We start from the raw sequence: 6,069 nt of genomic DNA, 5'->3' as shown, positions 1-6,069 counted from the left end.
GGCCTGCAATTATTTTTCAGTTCCAAATAAAAATTAGTTTTATCACCTCAGAAGTCTCATTGTCAAAACATACATTTTTATTTTGTTAAATATAATTGGTTTCATATATGTTGCACTCTGCATATCCCCACTTACGACCAACAAACCCCCAAAAAATAGTAACAGTATATGTGCATGGAGCCAGAAAAGTAGAAATACAGTAAAATTTGTGGATGCTTCCAATTAATTTGACATTTTTACTAATATCCATTAAAGCTGCATTAGCTGTCATTTCATAAATTTTGGTTCCTGTTGAAATATACCTTAACTTAGAATTATTTCTACTAAATTGTACTTTTCCTGTATAACTTCATTTGATATCCACAAATAAAATGATTAAATACATGGAATAGTTGTCTATATATTTGTTGTCTTGCAAGACAAAAAATTGACCAAGATAAATCTGTATGCATGTGACTTTTTGTTACCTTAATCCGCGCATGTGCTGTAAAGGTCGCTTCTTTAATAACAAATCTGATTGCAAAGCGAAAGTGGTTATTCAACGGTAAGGAAGACCAACAGACTCAAGCCGTAAAAGAAAAAAGTTTGAATATAACGCAAGTATCCTTTTGAAATTTACCTATTGTGACATAATGTGACTCAAATATGGTCATTATTTATTTGAAAACTAATCAAGAAGTAGATGAAATGAAATGAAAACAAGACACATGCTTACCTGTGTATCCCTTATTGTTATTTTTTTACAAAGGTTAAAGTATTTTTAACCCAGGTGAATGTCCTTTCGGCAATCTTCGGAAGTAATAGCGAAAAATAATTAGATCAGAGCTATTGATCTTCTCTGATTTAAAAAAAACGTTTTCACAATATTCTGTAGATATTAACGACATTTATTGCTTCAATTGCATTACTACAAACATATTTCAATGAATCAGCAAAATTCTGTAGAATCGAAACTGAACAAATTTGGCAGCTAATGCAGCTTTAACTAAAGTTATCACACAAATGTCAAGTTCCTATGAACAACAGTGGTGACAATGCAACACAATTATTAAAATCAGGACTGGAAAATATCTTAATCTATAAAAAGTACTTTTTAGTGATTACAACCACTTAATCAGTCAACTGAGTTGCCATAGTAGTGAATGGTATGGTTAGGTTATTACTGTCCTTAATTCATAGAAAGTAAATAGCTTAAGCATTGAAGTGCCACGTCTCAGTAAGAATCTGGCAGTGTATGAATGATACAAAATAAACTACCATTTAACAAATCAAAGCGTAAAGACAATATTTTCCATATTTTGGTAAAATGAGTTTAAATGTCATTGAGTTATGCTGCAAATTTAAAACATTTCAAGGACAGATAAACTCTTCCAAAATATATTTTTCGAGGTCTCAGATGATAGAGATCAAATAGTGGTAATTTCAAATAAAGAGTACTCCCTTGAGTGAAAGTCTATTGTCAGATAGGTTTGTTCTTTATATGCATGTTTCATTCTTAGCTCTACTGGCCTGTCGTCATCAACAAATTTTCAAAAATCTTCTCCTAAGACACTATTGCACCAATTGGAACCAAACTTGGTCTTGATGTTCCTTAGGTATCCTGCCCAAAACCAACGGGTATTTTTGATTCATGGACAAAGGTGGCAGCTTTTATTAAAATATATACCATAGAGGTGCTGTTGTCATTGCAGCCATCTGTGTTGTTGTTGCCCATAGACACTTGGTTTTCTGTGTTGTTGTTGCCCATAGACACTTGGTTTTCTGTGTTGTTGCCCATAGACACTTGGTTTTCTGTGTTGTTGTTGCCCATAGACACTTGGTTTTCTGTGGTGTTGTTGTTGCCCATAGACACTTGGTTTTCTGTGTTGTTGTTGCCCATAGACACTTGGTTTTCATGTGATAATTGCAATATTAGTTGGTTCATTATAAAATTTTCCAATTTCTTGACACATCAGTGGAAGGAATGGATCGATTTGAAATTGTACCACAAGGTGCCATAATATCCCCACAGGAAGTTTGGGATGGAGCAGGTGTTCTGCAGTCATTTAGGTATAAGGGTAAAAAAGTGACCACTTCAGTAATGACCAAATGTTTATCCTGTGTCAAATGTCTAATCATTATCAAAATTCAAAGCTGTGTCAAGTTTGAATGGTGTGTCCATACTTGCCCAAACTATTCAGAGTTCAACCTCTGCAGTGGTATCAGGCTGCAACCTGTAATGCAGTTTATTTGTCTTTATTTTATGAACCATAACAAATAAAAGAAAACTAAGACTTATAAGGCTCTTCAGCCCAATGAGATCTATCTTCCCTGCAATTTTCAAGTAAATCTTATAGGTCTCACTAACCACTTCTAACGTTTCCATTACTTTAAATGTTAAAAAATTAATTTTCAAAGTTTCACTGTGAATTCCCAGGACAAATGACATCTTAAAGTTGCATACCGTTGCGAAGCTTGGAAAATAAGGCTTCCAAAATCATTATGATTGCAGAAATTCTTCACAAAATTTACTTGAATAAATAATACTGAAAATCCACATTTTTACCTGTTCTGCTAACTGACAGCATGGAGGCAAAATACTCACACATGTAAACAATATTCATACACTTTTGTAGTTAATTACATATATGATTTTAAAGTACACATTCTCAGCTTTATTTTGACTACTTTTAATCATAATACACACAAATAATGCACTTACAATGCATATGCCTAGGTTCAATGTGCTTTTAGTACTACATAGGAGGGTGGCCATTTGACCCGGAAGTGGTTAGTGAGACCTTAAAAACATTTTTTATGTTTTTTATGTTTTTCTTTTTTTACATTTTATGAAAGCTTGTGGTAATGTGAGTCTAATAAGATCAAAACTATCAAAATCAGACATTTGGACTACAAAGAAATGGTCATTTTTATATCATGCCCCTCAGTGATATTTTCCCTAAATTACTAAAAAATTACAATTTTAACCAAATTGATACCTATGATAATTCAAGAAGTTGCAGATTTCAACAATTTATATCATACTTATTTCATTACTGTGCGATTCTAAGTCTGTGCTGTGTGACTATTTGAGTACTTTGAATATCCAAAGCAGTGATGTTATGTATTTCATAGATGACGTCAAGATATGAGTCACTGTTACTGATAAAAATCTTGTTGTTATGTTGTTTTTTAAAATACCTTGCACAATGTACCTCTTAAAATATAGCCAGATTACCAATATTACTATACTGATTTTATGGGAAAATGGAAATAATGACCAGGAAAGGAAATTTTCCTCAAATTATGCATTTCTCTCAAATATGCCATAATTTAGCTTATGGTCTCACTAACCACTTCTAACATTTCCATTACTTTACATGTTAAAAAATTGTTTTCAAAGTTTCACTGTGAATTCCCAGGACAAATGACATCTTAATTACATATATGATTTTAAAGTACACATTCTCAGCTTTATTTTGACTACTTTTAATCATAGTACACACAAATAATGCTCTTACAATGCATATGTCTAGGTTCAGTGTGTTTTTGGTACTACATAGGGGGGGTGGCCATTTGATCCGGAAGTGATTAGTGAGATCATAACCAGTTAAAGAGTTGTTCCCCCATTTATGCCGTTCTTACCATTTTTTTTGGGTGCATATTCACTAACCAACTCCAAAAAGTATAACAGTTAGTTTAATGAGATTAATTTTCCACCATGAACAGGACATCACCTTTGATCAGTAAGAATTTTAGAAAAATTGAAAGGCGTCAAATTGAGTTATGGCCCCTGAAACAGCAATTTTTGATTTTTTTTTACTACCAGTTATTTCTTGATGTTATTTCTAAAAAAATTTCAGTAACTATCATACTACAAGTAGTTGTAACATAACTTGGTATGAATATTCCTTCAGGTACCCTGCCTAGAACTTATTGGGGGGATTTTAGAACAATCAATAAACATGACCACAGTTCTAAAATAGACTGAAGGGTTGAGAATACATGTACCAATTTTTTTTTGTAAATATCTCTAAAACCATTGGTTAAGACAATTTCTGACATCGAGTAAAGTGTTCAACAAGATGAAATCTATTCATGGTGAAATTTTCATGAAATTCTGTTGAGTTATTGCCTTTTCTTTTTAATAATTACAAAAATAGCAAAAAAAGGGCAAAAACTCCAACACGGGTCAACAGAATTTCACGAAAATTACACCATAAGAGATTTTTCCTAATAAGAATTTGTATTATAGTTTCATGGAAGTAAATTTACTTCTAAGAAACTATAATACAGATTCTTATCAAACTATGTAAAGTTGTTTCTTAGGGTGTTGTGAACATAACTGGTTTGAGTCAAGGACAGTTGGGTTTAGCTAAACTCGGGCAGGAGTAAAATTGTTCAGCATGATGGGATGAACCTATGCCAAAATTTTCAGAAAGATCAGGTGACATAAACTGAAGTTGTGGGTCCTGAAATGGATTTTTTCCCCAAATTTCAAACTATAGAAAGTCTTCTCCTTTGAAACTAATGGATGTAATGTAACCAAACCTGGCATGAATGTTCTTTAGCATCTGTGTGTGGGGATTTTTCGTCCAGCAAAAAACAAGGCCAATTTCACCAAAATTAGACCACACATGTCCAGTAAGATTTTTGCATATAAATCCAAAATGTTTGGGTGTAGTAAAAATCATGCAGGGGGCAAAATTGATCAGCAAGTTGAGATAGGACTATGCTGAAGTTAATGTTTATTTTTGTCAGCAAAAGCATGTCTCCCCCCATCCCGCAAACTGGATCCACTAGCATGATACAACACGTCCACAGAACAGCTTCATTAAATTCTGTTGAGAGGCTGCATAGAAGTTGCGCTGACCGGTTCAGTAGTTTCAGAGAATTAGAACTGACAAGGTAATTATGAGGATTTTTGATAAATTACTAAGTTCAAAGAGCACGCAAATTTCTAAGTTCAGAGTGGCATAACTACCACAAATATTAGGGGATAAAAATTTCCTGGTAAAATCTACACTGACATATGATGTTCTTGCTACATACCACTTTTCGTTAAATTTGGTTACATAGTTTCAGAGGAGTTGCGCTGACAAGGTAATTTATGAAGATTTTTGGCAAATTTCTAAGTTCAAAGGGCATAACTATAGGTATAGAGGCATCTTTGATTAACTTTTTGTTCAAATATGACTAAATGATTTCAATTCTCCAGATGAAAAATTCAGGCTCTTTAGATCCTCTTGTTTCACATTTTGCCCAATTCTTTTGAAAATTATCACTTTCAAAGAATTTATACCTATGAGAAATGGACAGAATGCCACGCTGAACTGACATTGAATCTTTTAAGTAACTTTTTTTTACTGCAAGTGCAATAGTTAAAAAAAAAACAAGCCAACTATCAACATCATTTTCAATTTGAGGTTGGACATTTTCTATTTGAGGATGGACATTTTTAAAAGTCTCAAATACACTTGATGACTGAAAAACAAAAGTTGGAAGATGTGCCCAGACATTCTTTTGCCCTACCAAAAAACAGTAACATTAGATTCCATTAGCAATTTAAGATTCAAACAACTCAAGTGTACGTTTACATCTGACAAAACAGTACAAACAAAAGTTGTTTTTTTGGAAACATATCTCTTTCGATAAATCCTTTAACATTTTAGATTGTTGGGATCTAAAACTATCAATTTTTTCTGCATATCAGATTTTATATTCAGTTAGCTGAATTTCTTAGTCATTCATGAAAAATCATTTGTTTGTGTTATTGAGCACATTTTCCTTGGTTTAATACAGAAAGTGAGTATTTTAACACCATCTAAACAGTAAATCTGAAGCTGTAATAAATAAGAATTCAATGAATGTGAATTGTAAAGTTCATTGTAATAACAGACGCATAGATCATTACAGAGAACTTTTGGAATAAACTTGAAATGTTGCTAAGAAATTCTACATCCCTCCTGACTTTCAAGTGGTGATATATAATGACAGGAACTATGCACTGGTATGTCTGTCTGCTTCTCAGAAGCCCTTCCATCTGAATTGTTTGATGGAATTTAGTGAAACTTGCAATGAACTATTTCT

The sequence above is a fragment of the Perna viridis genome, chromosome 1, assembly GCF_037379345.1.
Source record: "Perna viridis isolate PV_CMFRI_1.1 ecotype Kerala chromosome 1, ASM3737934v1, whole genome shotgun sequence".
NCBI classification, from domain to species: domain Eukaryota; kingdom Metazoa; phylum Mollusca; class Bivalvia; order Mytilida; family Mytilidae; genus Perna; species Perna viridis.
The sequence above is the reverse complement of the archived record's forward strand: the minus strand, read 5'-3'. Positions refer to the sequence as shown.